This window comes from Vigna unguiculata, chromosome 7, assembly GCF_037176805.1.
Source record: "Vigna unguiculata cultivar grain cowpea cultivar isolate G323 ecotype 2 chromosome 7, ASM3717680v1, whole genome shotgun sequence".
Lineage (NCBI taxonomy): Eukaryota > Viridiplantae > Streptophyta > Magnoliopsida > Fabales > Fabaceae > Vigna > Vigna unguiculata.
Window position 1 is genome coordinate 8,514,354 of NC_140798.1, and position 19,153 is coordinate 8,533,506.

The window sequence follows — 19,153 nt, forward strand, 5'->3', positions numbered from 1 at the left end:
TTCAGTGTATATGTTATATTAGTCACTGTATTGTACAGTTTTTAATTGCCATGGAATGTGCATCATCATCATGGAGGTTATATGGTCAAGGCAAGGATAGATAATAAATATTTGAGATGTTCATATAACATGCTGCAAGTTTCATGGAACTGATTGGTGAACGATTAAATTAATTTGCATTTTAACATATTTTAGTTCATCTTCTTTGATTGGATAGGGACCACTTACAGCAGTTTTAGATATTTGTTGAAAGCTATTGTTTTGATATTAATTGTTCTGATAGATCTTTGCATTTGAATTTTAAAACTGTTTGTCAACAAATTGCTATAATATATCATGAATACAAGCTGTTATTCACTATGACAGAAATTCTAATCTTCGAAGATATATTTTACTTAACATGTAGTTGGTAGAAGAGTATTGGATTTGGGTTTTTTAAACAAAGTTTTGAATTTGAGTTTTGTGAACAGAAGAAAACATGTGATTGAGAGAAAAAAAAAATTCTACTGAAGTTATCTAGCAAGTACCATGGTTATATAAAAAAGAGCATATATTTTAATGTAATTAGTGATTTATCCCCTCATAAGATGTGCACACTGATGTATCTTAATTAATGCTGTCTTACATATATAATGAGCTTAGATTTAAACAATTATAATATCAAGTCATAGATCTAATCATATAGTTGGTCAAAGGAATAGTTGCGTGGTCTTATTTATCATTTATTTTATGTCTTACAATATTTTACAATAAAATAAACATGAATATACACATAAATAAGTTAAACTTTTGATAGTTAATTTCAAACTATCCAAAAAGTTTTATTTTACAAAACATATGCATTATGAATGTATCGGTAAGAATAATCAATTAAATACATTTAAATTTTATTCAAATTAATGTTATATGAATTCTATAAATAAAGTCTTGGTCTCTTTCTTTTATATAATAACTAATACTATCGAGAAACATAAATATTTTAGATCATTTGAGTTATTTTAATTTGTTAAGAGTGCTTTCAATTTTTTAGAATAAAAAGATGTTGTGTTTTGAGCATAGAAAAATGTTAGTGTTGTGTTGATTGTACTTCTTTTTCCTTTTCCTTTTTGCTGGAAGTTTTTCGATGTATATCCTTTTATGTAACGAGAACCAATACGCTTTATATCTTCTTGGGATATTTCATGTGTTGAACATATTTTTTTAGTATGTTCAATCGAAAATATTGTTAGTTTCTTGTCTTGAAATTTTAATCTTCATTGTAAGTGTTTTGTACAAACTTTGAAAATAGTGAAATCTAATTATTCTAAGGTTGAATAATTAAGATTGAACATAAAATCATTTGTGATCTAAATTAGTATAAATTTCTTATGCAATCTTTATGTTTTTTATATCATTGTTATCCAATTTTTTTAATCTTGATTCCCAAATTAGTTTTAAAAGAACTTGAAGAAAGAAAAAATCTTATGAAAAAGTTTCAAAAACAAATTCACCGCACTCATAATTGGTTTTTGAAAGTTAATCAAAACAAAGGTCCATAAATTTTTTAAATGACTTTGTTAAATCTATTTTGAAGAGTTTGAAGCCATACCACCTTTGGTGAGTGGAGAAAACTTTTCAATTTGCACGATGATAAGTGAAGATGAAGCCATAAAAGGGTTCAAAAGGTTTTGGAGTGATAGAAAAATCACTCACAATGGGTCAGGGTTTCTTGTGTAAGATGAGTTCTAAATTTCAAAAGTGAAGGGTACAAATAATATCATAAATTAATTTATTTGGACTAATATTGTTGAGTTTAAATTGGAAGGTGAATTTTCTTCTTTAAAGCTTGAAAACTTCAATAAATTTTGTTTATTTGGATTTTTTGAGGAAGCCAACCTAGGTACCACCTTGAGGCACTTCAAAATGGGGGCTGCCCCTGCACCCCCAAACATTCTCATGTACCCCCAATAATTACTCTTTTGACCTTAATCAATCAATGTTTTCTTTTTTCCTGCACCCCCAATAATTTACTGCTTTCTTCTCTCACAAAGCCATCACTCTCACCACCCACCAACCCACCTACTCCTCCTCCATCGACAGAGCCTTCTTCATCTACCCCCTCCGTTTTCTTGACCCCCAAACCAACTCCACCGCCTCCTTCTCCTCCCGCTTCTCCTTCTCCATCCTCTCCTCTCCCTCCTGCCCCTCCGGCGAAGGTCTCGCCTTCCTCATCGCCTCCTCCACCCACTTCCCCGCTCTCTCCATGGGCCTCCCCCAACCCTCCCCCAGCTCAACCTCCTTCTTCGCCGTCGAGTTCGACACTACCTTCGACCCTTCCCTCAGCAACATCAACGACAACCACGTGGCCTTCGACGTCAACAACGCCTCCTCCTTCGTGTTCGTCGACGCCTTCTCCCGCGGCATTGACCTAAAGAGTGGCAAACTCATCAATGCATGGGTGGAGTCATGCAATCAAGATGGTATGTGTCTGCCTCGCTTATTCCTCCACCAGACCTTCCACTCCCATTCTTGTTTCCCAAGTAGACCTCTCTGAGACATTTGAAGACTTCATGCAATTTGGTTTCACGGCCTCCAATGGGGAGGGGTCAAGTGATTACACAGGTAAGCTTCAAAAACGAAATTCGTGATCCGTTTCAGAAAAATATGAAACAGATTCCGAAATCCGTTTCATAAATTTTCATGTTTTTTTATGAAACGGATTTTGGGATCCGTTTCATACTTTTCTGAAACGGATCACGATTCTGTTTCACAAATTTTAATTTTTTTTTCCAGAAACGAAATTTGTGATCCGTTTCAGAAAAGTATGAAACGGATTTCGAAATCTGATGAAGGATTAACTTGTTCCTTTTTAAGATGATTGAATATGGTGTGAGTTAATTAAGAAAGCTAAGCGAAATCCCCACTGGACATTAAGATAGCAAGCTATCTAGATGTGAAGGTTCCTTTTACAAGAGAAGAAGATGCTGGATTGATTCAAAACAAAAAGGAAATGGAAAGCACATAAACCATAGAAAACCAAGAACAATTAAAGGAAAAAGAAAACATAAAATGGAAAGGAAAGAAATGATAAAAATGTGAGAAGCACGCCACTACAAGGCTAGGCTAGAAGCCATGACAACCTTGAAGATGAGTGGATGTGTCCCGCCACTTGCTATGCAAGATAAGGCTTAAAAGTATTCACTCCCTAGGAAGGAAACTCTCACAAATGGTTGAGACACAAGAGTATTTTTACTTCAAAATGTTCAACCCTTTTACATGTCTAGGAGCACCCCTTATATAGAAGAGTTTAGGGGCCTCTAAGCAAATAAAAGATACCTAAGGATGTCTCTACAAAAACTTAACCCTAGCTTCTAGAAACTAGGTCAAATAAGGTTACAAAAATGAGAGACAAAAGAGCTAACTATGTGTGTGCAAGGCTAATTTCGTTCTAGCACAAAAGGAGACAAAGAATGTGTCTCATATGTCTCCAAAAAGTGGCCAAAGTGTGCTAAAAACAAAGGAGACCAAAGGTACATAGGTATACTTGCTTCATGCCTTTTACTTTATGCTTTATGCCTTTGCTTTACTCTCTCCTCCACATCATTTATGCTCCCTAATCACCATGCGCCACCTAGCATTGCTTTCTTACTCCTAATTAACCTACAAAGTAAAGAAACATAGATTAGCATGTTGGCTTAAGTCAAGTCAACTATAGTCAACAAGTCAAACCTAGTCAAAGGTCAATAAGTCAACTAAAGTTGATTCAACTAAGTCAACTTTGGGAATCAAAAATAACAAACACAAATGAAAGGGATGAAGGATTAGTGAACTTCCTTTCTAAACATGCTTAGTCTTCTTAAGCATGTGCCTCCATCCTTGGTTGGGGTCAATCCTTCATCATCCTCCCCTCCTTGGAGAGAATTTGATCACAAATTCTTTAAGCCTTTGTAGATGGAGCTTGACTTGATTTGGGGGAGGATTTGTGCCTTCCTTTTTTGAGCTCTTGTTCCATCCTTTCTAAGGATATTACCCTTAGCTTTGGTTAGGCCATCTTTATTTTCTAGAGTACTCTTCCTCTCTTGCTTGTGCTTTGGGCCTTCCTTTTTGGCTTGGGAAGAGAAGGAAGAGTGATGCACATCTTGCTTTGGAAGAATTTTTTTGTAGGCAAGTAACACCTTGGTGAAAGCTTGCCCCTTTTCTTTTTCTTCTTTATCTTTTCTTATTATATTTCTATCCTTATTAACTTCTTGAGGTGATAGAGGTAGTAAAGTGGTCTTTTTCCCATTTATGAAGAAAATGTATTGGTTAGTATGGCCATCATGTAAAGTTTGTTTATCAAATTGTCATGGCCTGGTCTTTTTCCCATTTATGAAGAAAATGTATTGGTTAGTATGGCCATCATGTAAAGTTTGTTTATCAAATTGTCATGGCCTACCTAGTAAGATATGTGTGACTTCCATGGGAACAACATCACATAGCCTTTTTTTTTATAGCTTGGGTTGTGACTCCAATAGGCAACAACCATCCCAAGGGAAGGTGAGAGAGATTGCGGGTTCAACTAGAAGTGGACCTATGAAGGCCCCAAAATTTTTATATCTACATAATTTAATTAATACATAATTTTAAATATGTATTTAAAAATTAATATTTTTAACATATTTAATATTATAAAATGTTTTATATATCTATATTTAATATATTTCTATTCTTTTTTTTCACATTTTCAATTTTACCTTTTTAATATTTTAAAAAATAAAATTAATTATTTTATTAATATTATCTTTCAAGTGATCACTTATTTAATTTAATCATTTTTTTTATTTGACTATTTTTATTTGAAACTTAACTATTATAAATGAAAATTAATTATAGTAAAATTATACAAATTATTTGTATTTATTTTATAATTATAATGATAACAATAATTATAATTTTATTATTTTTTATTATCTTAAAAAAAGTAAATACAATGTTTTTACCAATTTATATAAATATTTTAAAATTAATCTTTTAATTTTTATTTTCGTTCAAAAATATGAAATTAGTCCTCTAGTTTTTTTAGTCCCAATTTGATCTCAATTTTTGAAAAAATGATACAATTTGGTCATTTTTCATTAAATTTTCTGAATCAGATCAAGATTTTTTAATCAAAATTGAAGTTGTGAATAAAGATGATTTGTTTTGTTTGTGTAATTGACCTAATCTTAGAGTTAGTCATGATAAAAAATCATTGCTCCGCTTTAAGAAATTTAACGAAAATAATCAAATTGCATCAATTTTTTTAAAAATCGAACCAAATTGAGGCTAAAAAAAATAGAAGACCAACTTGACATTTTTTAACAAAAAATGGAACAAAATAGTAATTCAACCAAAATTTTGGCACCCTCAAAATATTGATCGAAGATCACTGGGTTCAACTCTCTCACTAACAAAAACTAACAACTTACATTTGGCAATAAAAAAAAAAAAAACTATTTCAAACTATCAAAGGATGATATGCTACTCATTTATGCTTTGAAGAATGTCATTTAACTATATTGGCAAGCCATTATTTTTAAGGTAATGTTGAAGGTATAAAGGTTCCTTGTTTACCATCTCTTGTTTTGCAATTTTAAAACACTATAGTGTTGATTTAGAAGGGAAAAGAGCATTTGATGCTTCAATCTCATCTGGAGGAACAAGGACTTGTACCAAAAGAATAAAATGATTTTATGCATATTGACAAAGTATAAGCCAAAGAAAGGAAATAAAAGTTCTCTAACCTTTTGATGAAGCTTTTATTATCAAGCTAGATAAGGTATATAATTATTAGTTGAGAAAAGAAAAATAGCATAATGATACTTTGGAGAACATTCATCTTACTCCTGAAAGCATCAAGAGAAAATTTAAGAGACTAAAGCTGGAGAGTAGTGGTGAATCAAGTGAAAATGATGAACAGACTCTTTTCTGTCCTATTTTTTTCATTTAGTTCATGTTTTCTTATCTTTTTTGTAATATATTGATTAATAAAACTTGTAGTAATTTGACTCCTTTGATGAAATTTCATTTTTATTGATTGGTGTTTTATGTTTAGTGGTTATGTTTTAATTCGTTAAAATACATATTAATAGATTAGCCTGATCAATCAATGGCTTAAAGTTTCACATAATAAATTAAAATAATTTGAAACATACTAATTTTTCTATGTTCTAGGAAAAATAATTGATTATAAGTGATTTTAATCTATTATTCCAAAGTATTTTTTCAAGATAATTGATTACAAGTGGTGTTAATCGATTATTATAGAGACTTGTAATTTTTCGGAAGTCATTTGTGATCCATGATACTTAACTAATATAAATATTAATAAATTATTTCACATTCTTTTTTTTTCTCCGGTATATTTATATGGACAAAATTTGGAAGTATTCGGTTGAGTTGACCTCGACTCAAATTTGATTGCATTGGACTGAGTTGACCAAGTCAAAATTTGCCCGTATTCGGCCGAGACGACAGCAACCAAAATTTGACTATATTCAGCCTAGTTGGCTCCGGTCAAAATTCAATCGAATTCAATTGAGTTGGTCGCGATTGAGATTTGGCCGAGTCGGCCTTGACCTAAATTTGATCGTATTCGGCTGAGATGGCCTAGGATGAAATTTGACTGTATTCAAATGAGTCGGTCACGATCGAAATTTGGCCGTATTCAACCGAGTTGGCCACAACCGAAATTCGGCCGAATTCAGTTGGGTCAGCTCCGGTCAAAATTCGGTCATGTTGGCCTTGACCGAAATTTAGCCGATTGGTCCAGAGTCGATCGCGACCAAAATTTTGTCGTATTCAGGAGAGTCGGTCCCAACCTAAATTTGGCTGAATTCAGTCGAGTTGGCCATGACCAAAATTCGGTCAAGTCGGTCCTAGCCTAAATTTAGCCGTATTCGGTCAAGTCTCAAAGAAAATTTGATTATATTCAACTGAGTCGGTCGTGATCGAAAATTGACCATATTCAGCCGAGTGGGTCCCAACCAACGAATTTAGTGGAGTCAACCTTGACCGAAATTTGACTGATCAGGCCCTAGCCAAAATGTGGTCATATTTGGCCAAGTCGGCTCTAGCCAAAATTTGGTCGTATTAGGCAAAATCGGCCTTGGCCGAATCTAGTCAAGTTGATCTCAACTGAAATTTTACCGAGTCAGCTCTGGCCCAAATTTGGTCACGTCGTACCCGACAAAAAATCTGCCAAATTTTATGGTGTCGGCTTTATGGACACAAGTTATAGATAATTCAATTTAAATTTATTTTATGAAAAATAGATTTTGGATTTTGAACTTGATCCAAATATTTGGATATGGATTTTAAAAAAAATCCAATCTACTTTTTCTGAGAAAATGTAGTTGGATCGAAAATCTAATGTAATTATTTGGATCCAAAATGGATATGGATTGGATCATTAAAAATCCAATCCATGATCACTCATAAGGGAAAGTTTTTTGTTATGTGCTTTCACCAGTGTGATTGAAAGTTTAAGGAAAGTTTTATGGCACCATCTCCAACATGGAAGATTGGATGAAACCATACCACCTCTAATGAATTTATTTTGATGATGATTTTGGAAGATGAGGATAAAGATGTTTTGAGAGTGTTAAGTCTTTCACAAAAGACAATCACAAGGCTTTTAATTCAACACACTTAAAAAAAATGTTTTTGTAAAGTTAAAAATATGAAAAAAATGGATTAATTAATTGATTATGTTTTAAAATAATCGATTAAATTGTTCATAAAAGGTTTCTGAACAAGATAAACGATTATCAAGTCAATTAACTGATTAGACCAAAGAGCATTTGAGCTATTTTATTTGTTAAGAATGCTTTCAATTTTTGTGAATAAAAAAAGGTTGTGTTGTAATGATTGCAAAAGTCTCATGATTTTCTTTTGTTGTTATCCAGTTCCTTGTTGTTGGAAGTGTTTTAGTATATTTCATCTTGTGTAATCAAGATCTCTGATTTATATCATTTTAGAGTGTTTCAAAGGTTGAACATATCCTTTTGAGTGTGTTCAAGAGATGATATTTTTGTGTTTTATTGCCTTGTGTTTGTGATTGTCATTGTGAGTTCTTTGTACAAACATTGAAAATAGTGAAATCTAGTTATTCTAAGGTTGAATAACTATTATTGAATGTAGGATCATTTATGATCTAAACTAGTATAAATTTGTTGTGCAATACTTTATCGACCTTTATATTTTTCTTTTTATGTTGTTGTTACCTAATCAATTATTAATATTGATTTCTAAATTAGTTGTATTAAAATTTTCAAATTCAACTATTTTTAATAGAACTTGAATAAAGGAAAAATCTTTTGAGAAAGTTTCAAAACCAATTTAACCCCGTTACCCCCTCCCCGTTTCACGTCATTGGTTTAGTTGAGTCAGCTATTCTTTTCTAACAATAAATAACATGTAAAGAACTAAATATGATTCAAAACAACTTGTAAGATTTAAAAATCAAATTGCACTAACCTAGGTATTTGACCAAATAAAAAAAAAAATAAGCAAAAACACTCAAGTAGAAGCATGTTATAGAATTCTAAACAACATATAGAATGATTTAAGAAAGAGGAACAAACGAATTGAACTAATCAACAATCACTATAACTTGGCACATATAAGGAAAGAAAATAAAGGACTCTAAGCAATTATGGACATTATAAGAAACAAGACAAGTAAAGAAAAATGTAAAGAAAAGAGAAAGAAAGAAAGCTTAGTTATTTTTCTCTTGATGATTGAGGACCAAAATTTTGATTAATGAATAATGACTTCTTTTTCAAGATTGGATTCATCCAAAAAAATTTGCAATTTGCCTAGTGGACCTAAAAGCAAGTAGAGAAAAAAATTAGAATATTCGCTTGTTCATTTTATCAAAAGAAATTGCCAACAAATTTGGAAGCATTTAAAGAATACAAATAGTAGTTTTATCATATTACATTGACATTACAAACCCCTTACCAAAGAACAACTATAATGAATAAATCCAACATATAACATATCTCGTCCTTAAAGTCATATTGAACACCACTATAAATACGAATACCTTACAAATGATGTTATGCTACTTATATGTAAAATTCATTTTTGTTTAATGAAACTCTTTACTATGCATTTAAATGGACTACTCAATATAATGCTTAAAATTTATTTCAAATCTAAAATTTATTTTTGTGATATTTCTTTCGTAACACTTTAAATGTTTATACTTTTATTTAACTAACTTTTATCATTGTATTTAAACATTTCATAATTATAAACTTTTGATTTTAGTATTATAGATTTACTTTATCTTCTATTAATTACATATATTAAATTGTTTTATTTTATTATTTGAAATGTTTTTATTTAGTTTATTATTTATAACTATTAAAACAAACCAAAAATAGAAGAATGAAGGATTAAATTATATTTTAAAGTTTTCCTAGATCTTTTCATAATGCTTCTTTTGACTAGAGTTAATAGACAAAGTTTATATTTAACCAACAATTTGTCAACCAATTTTCTTGAGAGTAGCATATAGTGAAGTGCAATCGCAAGTTTGAATTACACACTATAACTCTTTACTTTTTAATATTGTTTATGAAAAATCTCTCGTTATAAGGTTAATAACATACAATATAAAGGATAAAAGTGAAAAGATATTTACAAAAAAACATTGTTAAATTGGTTGGTTTGATAACTTATATTATACTCAATCTTTGAATAATACGATCAAGCACCACTAAACAAATTAACACTATGAAGATACAAGTGTGTATTGATTGGACCTTAGTCACTCTTGGTTGAAACAATCCTAGTATTATTTGCACATGCAGACAATCCTTGTCTGAAAACTCAATTATTATTTGGAACACGACTACTCTTGGCTAAAACCCTTAAGTATTTTGAAATTCAATCACTCATTCTCCAACCGAGTATTGTTTGGAAAACAATCTCTCAGGGATAACACTCAGTATTCTTCAGAATTGTAGCTACTCCTTACTAAACCTGGGTATTATTTGCAAAAAAAAAAAAACACTCATGGCTAAACGATAAGAGATACAATGAAAGTAATATAAAATATCACGAGGTTTCTCATTAGAAAAAAGGTTACGTCTTACAATAGACACAAATATTACACATTCTTCAAGATATCTAATGAAAACAAACAATGTTCTTCCTCAAAACTACAAGGTTAAGGATAGCTAAAGGAAATAAGAGCTTGTGCACATTCTTGTTAAAAGAGTTTCATCAACCTTCCTTCTTATAAATTCATCTAATTGTTTTTAGAAACACTTTAAGAAATGACAAAGTTTCACAAGTCTAGGTACCACCTAAACATAAAAATCCAAAGATAAAAGTAAAATTCCATAGCCGGGAATGAAACTCGGATCTCCTGGGTGAAAGCCAGATATCCTAACCGCTGGACGACAATGAAAATGTTAATAATAAATTGTAAAACTTGGGTATTATTTGCAAAAACACCATTCATGGCTAAACTATACGAGATACAAAGAAAGTAATATAAAATATCATGAGGTTTATCGTTAGAAAAAAAGGTTACGTCTTATAATAGACACAAAGATTACACACTCTTCTAGATAGCTAATGAACAATAATAATGTTTTTCCTCAAAACTACAAGGTTAAGGATAGCTAAAGGAAACAAGAGCATGTGCATATTCATGTTAAAAGAGTTTCATCAACCTTCCTTCTTCATAAAGATCTTCTTTATATAGATATAAGAAGAAAATAACTTTTGCACATTGTTTAAATCCATTAAGGGTCTTTTTTAGCTATGAACATTTATAAGTTTGACGTGCACTATGAAGAAAAGTTAAAAAAGAAATCCAAAGATAGTAGTAAAATTCCATTGCCGGAAATCAAACCCGGATCTCCTGGGTGAAAGCCAGATATCCTAACCGCTGGACAACAATGAAAATGTTAATAATAAATTGTAAAACTTGGGTATTATTTCCAAAAACACCATTCATGCCTAAACTATATGAGATACAAAGAAAGTAATATAAAATATCATGAGGTTTATCGTTAGAAAAAAAGGTTACGTCTTACAATAGACACAAAGATTACACACTCTTCTAGATAGCTAATGAACAATAATAATGTTTTTCCTCAAAACTACAAGGTTAAGGATAGCTAAAGGAAACAAGAGCATGTGCACATTCATGTTAAAAGAGTTTCATCAACCTTCCTTCTTCATAAAGATCTTCTTTATATAGATCTAAGAAGAAAATAACTTTTGCATTGTTTAAATCCATTAAGGGTCTTCTTTAGCTATGAACATTTATAAGTTTGACGTGCACTATGAGGAAAAGTTAAAAAAGAGGAAAAGTTAAAAAAGAGGAAAAGTTAAAAAAGAAATCCAAAAATAGTAAAATTCCATTAGCAGGAATTGAACACGAGTCTCTTAAGTGAAAGCCAAATATCCTAATCGCTGGACGACAATGGAAATGTTGATAATAAATTGTAAAACTTGGGTATTATTTGCCAAAACTCCATACATGGCTAAAGATAGTAGTAAAATTCCATTGCCGGGAATTGAACCCGGGTCTCCTGGGTGAAAGCCAGATATCCTAACCGCTGGACGACAATGAATATGTTGACAATAAATTGTAAAACTTGGGTATTATTTGCAAAAACACCATTCATGCCTAAACTATATGAGATACAAAGAAAGTAATATAACATATCATGAGGTTTATCGTTAGAAAAAAAAGGTTACGTCTTACAATAGACACAAAGATTACACACTCTTCTAGATAGCTAATGAACAATAATAATGTTTTTCCTCAAAACTACAAGGTTAAGGATAGCTAAAGGAAACAAGAGCATGTGCACATTCATGTTAAAAGAGTTTCATCAACCTTCCTTCTTCATAAAGATCTTCTTTATATAGATCTATGAAGAAAATAACTTTTGCATTGTTTAAATCCATTAAGGCTCTTCTTTAGCTATGAACATTTATAAGTTTGACGTGCACTATGAGGAAAAGTTAAAAAAGTGGAAAAGTTAAAAAAGAAATCCAAAAATAGTAAAATTCCATTAGCAAGAATCGAACCCCAGTCCCGCTGAACGGCAATAGAAATGTTGATAATAAATTGTAAAACTTGGGTATTATTTGCAAAAACTCCATTCATGGCTAAAGATAGTAGTAAAATTCCATTGCCGGGAATCGAACCCGGGACTCCTGGGTGAAAGCCAGATATGCTAACCGCTGGACGACAATGAATATGTTGATAATAAATTGTAAAACTTGGGTATTATTTGCAAAAACACCATTCATGCCTAAACTATATGAGATACAAAGAAAGTATTATAAAATATCATGAGGATTATCGTTAGAAAAAAAGGTTACGTCTTACAATAGACACAAAGATTACACACTCTTCTAGATAGCTAATGAACAATAATAATGTTTTTCCTCAAAACTACAAGGTTAAGGATAGCTAAAGGAAACAAGAGCATGTGCACATTCATGTTAAAAGAGTTTCATCAACCTTCCTTCTTCATAAAGATCTTCTTTATATAGATCTAAGAAGAAAATAACTTTTGCATTGTTTAAATCCATTAAGGCTCTTCTTTAGCTATGAACATTTATAAGTTTGACGTGCACAATGAGGAAAAGTTAAAAAAGTGGAACAGGTAAAAAAGAAATTCAAAAATAGTAAAATTCCATTAGCAAGAATCGAACCCCAGTCCCGCTGAACGACAATAGAAATGTTGATAATAAATTGTAAAACTTGGGTATTATTTGCAAAAACTCCATTCATGGCTAAATATAGTAGCAAAATTCCATTGCCGGGAATCGAACCCGGGTCTCCTGGCTGAAAGCCAGATATCCTAACCGCTGGACGACAATGGAAATATTGATATAAATTGTAAAACTTGGGTATTATTTGCAAAAACACCATTCATGCCTAAACTATATGAGATACAAAGAAAGTAATATAAAATATCATGAGGATTATCGTTAGAAAAAAAGGTTACGTCTTACAATAGACACAAAGATTACACACTCTTCTAGATAGCTAATGAACAAAAATAATATTTTTCCTCAAAACTACAAGGTTAAGGATAGCTAAAGGAAACACGAGCATGTGCACATTCATGTTAAAAAAGAAATCCAAAAATAGTAAAATTCCATTAGCAGGAATTGAAGAGTCTCCTAAGTGAAAGCAAAATATCCTAACCGCTGGACAACAATAGAAATGTTGATAATAAATTGTAAAACTTGGGTATTATTTGCAAAAACACCATTCATGGCTGAAGATAGTAGTAAAATTACATTGCCGGGAATCGAAGCCGGGTCTCCTTAGTGAAAGCCAAATATCCTAACCACTGGACAACAATGAAAATATTGATAATAAATTGTAAAACTTGGGTATTATTTGCAAAAACACCATTCATGCCTAAACTATATGAGATACAAAGAAAGTAATATAAAATATCATGAGGATTATCGTTAGAAAAAAAGGTTACGTCTTACAATAGACACAAAGATTACACACTCTTCTAGATAGCTAATGAACAATAATAATGTTTTTCCTCAAAACTACAAGGTTAAGGATAGCTAAAGGAAACAAGAGCATGTGCACATTCATGTTAAAAGAGTTTCATCAACCTTCCTTCTTCATAAAGATCTTCTTTATATAGATCTAAGAAGAAAATAACTTTTGCATTGTTTAAATCCATTAAGGGTCTTCTTTAGCTATGAACATTTATAAGTTTGACGTGAATTATGAGGAAAAGTTAAAAAAGAGGAAGTTAAAAAAGAAATCTAAAAATAGTAAAATTCCATTACCAGGAATCGAACCCGAGTCTGTTAAGTGAAAGCAAAATATCCTAACCGCTGGACAACAATGGAAATGTTAATACGACAATGGAAATGTTAATATTAAATTGTAAAACTTGGGTATTATTTGCAAAAACACCATTTATGGCTGAAGATAGTAGTAAAATTACATTGCCGGGAATCGAAGCCGGGTCTCCTTAGTGAAAGCCAAATATCCTAACCCCTGGACAACAATGAAAATATTGATAATAAATTGTAAAACTTGGGTATTATTTGCAAAAACACCATTCATGCCTAAACTATATGAGATACAAAGAAAGTAATATAAAATATCATGAGGATTATCGTTAGAAAAAAAGGTTACGTCTTACAATAGACACAATGATTACACACTCTTCTAGATAGCTAATGAACAATAATAATGTTTTTCCTCAAAACTACAAGGTTAAGGATAGCTAAAGGAAACAAGAGCATGTGCACATTCATGTTAAAAGAGTTTCATCAACCTTCCTTCTTCATAAAGATCTTCTTTATATAGATCTAAGAAGAAAATAACTTTTGCATTGTTTAAATCCATTAAGGGTCTTCTTTAGCTATGAACATTTATAAGTTTGACGTGCATTATGAGGAAAAGTTAAAAAAGAAATCTAAAAATAGTAAAATTCCATTACCAGGAATCGAACCCGAGTCTGTTAAGTGAAAGCAAAATATCCTAACCGCTGGACAACAATGGAAATGTTAATACGACAATGGAAATGTTAATATTAAATTGTAAAACTTGGGTATTATTTGCAAAAACACCATATATGGCTGAAGATAGTAGTAAAATTCCATTGCCGGGAATCGAACCCGAGTCTCCTGGGTGAAAGCTAAATATCCTAACCGTTGGACGACAATAGAAATGTTAATAATAAATTGTAAAACTTGGGTATTATTTGCAAAAACACCATTCATGCCTAAACTATATGAGATACAAAGAAAGTAATATAAAATATCATGAGGTTTATCGTTAGAAAAAAAAGGTTACGTCTTACAATAGACACAAAGATTACACACTCTTCTAGATAGCTAATGAACAATAATAATGTTTTTCCTCAAAACTACAAGGTTAAGGATAGCTAAAGGAAACAAAAGCATGTGCACATTCATGTAAAAAGAGTTTCATCAACCTTCCTTCTTCATAAAGATCTTCTTTATATAGATCTAAGAAGAAAATAACTTTTGCATTGTTTAAATCCATTAAGGGTCTTCTTTAGCTATGAACATTTATAAGTTTGACGTGCACTATGAGGAAAAGTTAAAAAAGTGGAAAAGTTAAAAAAGAAATCCAAAAATAGTAAAATTCCATTAGCAAGAATCGAACCCCAGTCCCGCTGAACGACAATAGAAATGTTGATAATAAATTGTAAAACTTGGGTATTATTTGCAAAAACTCCATTCATGGCTAAAGATAGTAGTAAAATTCCATTGTCGGGAATCGAACCCGGGTCTCCTGGGTGAAAGCCAGAGATCCTAACCACTGGACGACAATAGAAATATTGATAATAAATTGTAAAACTTGGGTATTATTTGCAAAAACACCATTCATGCCTAAACTATATAAGATACAAAGAAAGTAATATAAAATATCATGAGGATTATCGTTAGAAAAAGATGTTACGTCTTACAATAGACACAAAGATTACACACTCTTCTAGATAGCTAATGAACAAAAATAATGTTTTTCCTCAAAACTACAAGGTTAAGGATAGCTAAAGGAAACAAGAGCATGTGCACATTCATGTTAAAAAAGAAATCCAAAAATAGTAAAATTCCATTAGCAGGTATTGAACACGAGTCTCCTAAGTGAAAGCCAAATATCCTAACCGCTGGACAACAATAGAAATGTTGATAATAAATTGTAAAACTTGGTATTATTTGCAAAAACTCCATTCATGGCTAAAGATAGTAGTAAAATTCCATTGCCGGAAATCAAACCCGGGTCTCCTGGGAGAAAGCCAAATATCCTAACCGCTGGACGACAATAGAAATATTGATAATAAATTGTAAAACTTGGGTATTATTTGCAAAAACACCATTCATGCCTAAACTATATGAGATACAAAGAAAGTAATATAAAATATCATGAGGATTATCGTTAGAAAAAAAGGTTACGTCTTACAATAGACACAAAGATTACACACTCTTCTAGATAGCTAATGAACAATAATAATGTTTTTCCTCAAAACTATTAGGTTAAGGATAGCTAAAGGAAACAAGAACATGTGCACATTCATGTTAAAAGAGTTTCATCAACCTTCCTTCTTCATAAAGATCTTCTTTATATAGATCTAAGAAGAAAATAACTTTTGCATTGTTTAAATCCATTAAGGGTCTTCTTTAGCTATGAACATTTATAAGTTTGACGTGCACTATGAGGAAAAGTTAAAAAAGTGGAAAAGTTAAAAAAGAAATCCAAAAATAGTAAAATTCCATTAGCAAGAATCGAACCCCAGTCCCGCTGAACGACAATAGAAATGTTGATAATAAATTGTAAAACTTGGGTATTATTTGCAAAAACTCCACATGGCTAAAGATAGTAGTAAAATTCCATTGCCAGGAATCGAACCCGGGTCTCCTGGGTGAAAGTCAGATATCCTAACCGCTGGACAACAATAGAAATATTGATAATAAATTGTAAAACTTGGGTATTATTTGCAAAAACACCATTCATGCCTAAACTATATGAGATACAAAGAAAGTAATATAAAATATTATCGTTAGAAAAAGATGTTACGTCTTACAATAGACACAAAGATTACACACTCTTCTAGATAGCTAATGAACAAAAATAATGTTTTTCCTCAAAACTACAAGGTTAAGGATAGCTAAAGGAAACAAGAGCATGTGCACATTCATGTTAAAAAAGAAATCCAAAAATAGTAAAATTCCATTAGCAGGAATTGAACACAAGTCTCCTAAGTGAAAGCCAAATATCCTAACCGCTGGACAACAATAGAAATGTTGATAATAAATTGTAAAACTTGGGTATTATTTGCAAAAACACCATTCATGGCTGAAGATAGTAGTAAAATTCCATTGCCAGGAATCGAACCCGGGTCTCCTGGGTGAAAGCCAAATATCCTAACCGCTGGACGACAATGGAAATATTGATAATAAATTTTAAAACTTGGGTATTATTTGCAAAAACACCATTCATGCCTAAACTATATGAGATACAAAGAAAGTAATATAAAATATCATGAGGATTATCGTTAGAAAAAAAGGTTACGTCTTACAATAGACACAAAGATTACACACTCTTCTAGATAGCTAATGAACAATAATAATGTTTTTCCTCAAAACTACAAGGTTAAGGATAGCTAAAGGAAACAAGAGCATGTGCACATTCATGTTAAAAGAGTTTCATCAACCTTCCTTCTTCATAAAGATCTTCTTTATATAGATCTAAGAAGAAAATAACTTTTGCATTGTTTAAATCCATTAAGAGTCTTCTTTAGCTATGAACATTTATAAGTTTGACGTGCATTATGAGGAAAATTTAAAAAAGAGGAAAAGTTAAAAAAGAAATCTAAAAATAGTAAAATTCCATTACCAGGAATCGAACCCGAGTCTATTAAGTGAAAGCAAAATATCCTAACCGCTGGACGACAATGGAAATGTTAATACGACAATGGAAATGTTAATATTAAATTGTAAAACTTGGGTATTATTTGCAAAAACACCATTTATGGCTGAAGATAGTAGTAAAATTCCATTGCCGGGAATCGAACCCGGGTCTCCTGAGTGAAAGCCAAATATCCTAACCGTTGGACGACAATGGAAATGTTAATAATAAATTGTAAAACTTGGGTATTATTTGCAAAAACACCATTCATGCCTAAACTATATGAGATACAAAGAAAGTAATATAAAATATCATGAGGTTTATCGTTAGAAAAAAAAGGTTACGTCTTACAATAGACACAAAGATTACACACTCTTCTAGTTAGCTAATGAACACAAATAATGTTTTTCCTCAAAACTACAAGGTTAAGGATAGCTAAAGGAAACAAGAGCATGTGCACATTCATGTTAAAAGAGTTAAGTTAAAAAAGAAATCCAAAAATAGTAAAATTCCATTAGCAGGAATCGAACCCGAGTCTCGAGAGTGAAAACCAAATATCCTCACCGCTGGACGACAATGAAAATGTTGATAATAAACTGTAAAACTTGGGTATTATTTGCAAAAACACCATTCATGGCTAAAGATAGTAGTAAAATTCCATTGCCAGGAATCTAACCTGGGTCTCCTGGGTGAAAGCCAGATATCCTAATTGCTGGACGACAATGGAAATGTTGATAATAAATTGTAAAACTTGGGTATTATTTGCAAAAACACCATTCATGCCTAAACTATATGAGATACAAAGAAAGTAATATAAAATATCATGAGGTTTATCGTTAGAAAAAAAAGGTTACGTCTTACAATAGACACAAAGATTACACACTCTTCTAGTTAGCTAATGAACACAAATAATGTTTTTCCTCAAAACTACAAGGTTAAGGATAGCTAAAGGAAACAAGAGCATGTGTATATTGATGTTAAAAGAGTTTTTTATAAGTTTGACGTGCACTATGAGAAAAAGTTAAAAAAGAAAGATTACACACTCTTCTAGTTAGCTAATGAACACAAATAATGTTTTTCCTCAAAACTACAAGGTTAAGGATAGCTAAAGGAAACAAGAGCATGTGTATATTGATGTTAAAAGAGTTTTTTATAAGTTTGACGTGCACTATGAGAAAAAGTTAAAAAAGAAATTCAAAGATAGTAGTAAAATTCCATTGCCGGGAATCAAACCCGAGTCTCTTAGATGAAAGCCAAATATCCTAACCGCTAGACGACAATGGAAATGTTGATATTGATTTGTAGGTAATTCATATCAAATGCTCAAGGTTTGTGTCTGTTAAACAATGTATATTTATTGTATATCCAAACAAAAAGATTATCAAAGAAAGCATATTTGTTTGCATATGTTCAAGAAAAAACTTATTATATGAAGAGCACACACAACACTTTCATTTGTTAAACAGAGTGCACAACAAACAACTCTTACATTTTTTTAGTCACACAACTTACGTCTCTTACGCAAAACTAGACATTTATTTGATACTCATAAAAATATTTGTAATACTTAACTTGCTTAAGTAAAAATCAAAACCATGATCTTTTGAACTTTGATATAACAACACTTTTTACATTTAAATGTTTGGCCCTAAAATAATATTTTATATATTTTAAAATTATTTTTTTATATTACTCCAATCACTTACAAATGTAATTTAGTATATAAATATGTAATTATCCATTCACAATAAT

General features: G+C 31.2%; 5 non-coding genes across 5 annotated transcripts; all 5 read right to left on the bottom strand.

Moving 5' to 3' along the window:
- Positions 1-11,525: 11,525 nt before the first annotated feature.
- On the bottom strand, positions 11,526-11,597 carry TRNAE-UUC (transfer RNA glutamic acid (anticodon UUC)). The gene has a single exon. It is a non-coding gene; the product is annotated as a tRNA-Glu (tRNA).
- Positions 11,598-12,792: 1,195 nt separating this feature from the next.
- Positions 12,793-12,864, bottom strand: TRNAE-UUC (transfer RNA glutamic acid (anticodon UUC)). The gene has a single exon. It is a non-coding gene; the product is annotated as a tRNA-Glu (tRNA).
- Positions 12,865-15,256: 2,392 nt separating this feature from the next.
- On the bottom strand, positions 15,257-15,328 carry TRNAE-UUC (transfer RNA glutamic acid (anticodon UUC)). Its single transcript has one exon. It is a non-coding gene; the product is annotated as a tRNA-Glu (tRNA).
- A 1,539-nt stretch (positions 15,329-16,867) lies between these two features.
- On the bottom strand, positions 16,868-16,939 carry TRNAE-UUC (transfer RNA glutamic acid (anticodon UUC)). The gene has a single exon. It is a non-coding gene; the product is annotated as a tRNA-Glu (tRNA).
- A 607-nt stretch (positions 16,940-17,546) lies between these two features.
- Positions 17,547-17,618, bottom strand: TRNAE-UUC (transfer RNA glutamic acid (anticodon UUC)). Its single transcript has one exon. It is a non-coding gene; the product is annotated as a tRNA-Glu (tRNA).
- Between the last annotated feature and the right edge of the window lie 1,535 nt (positions 17,619-19,153).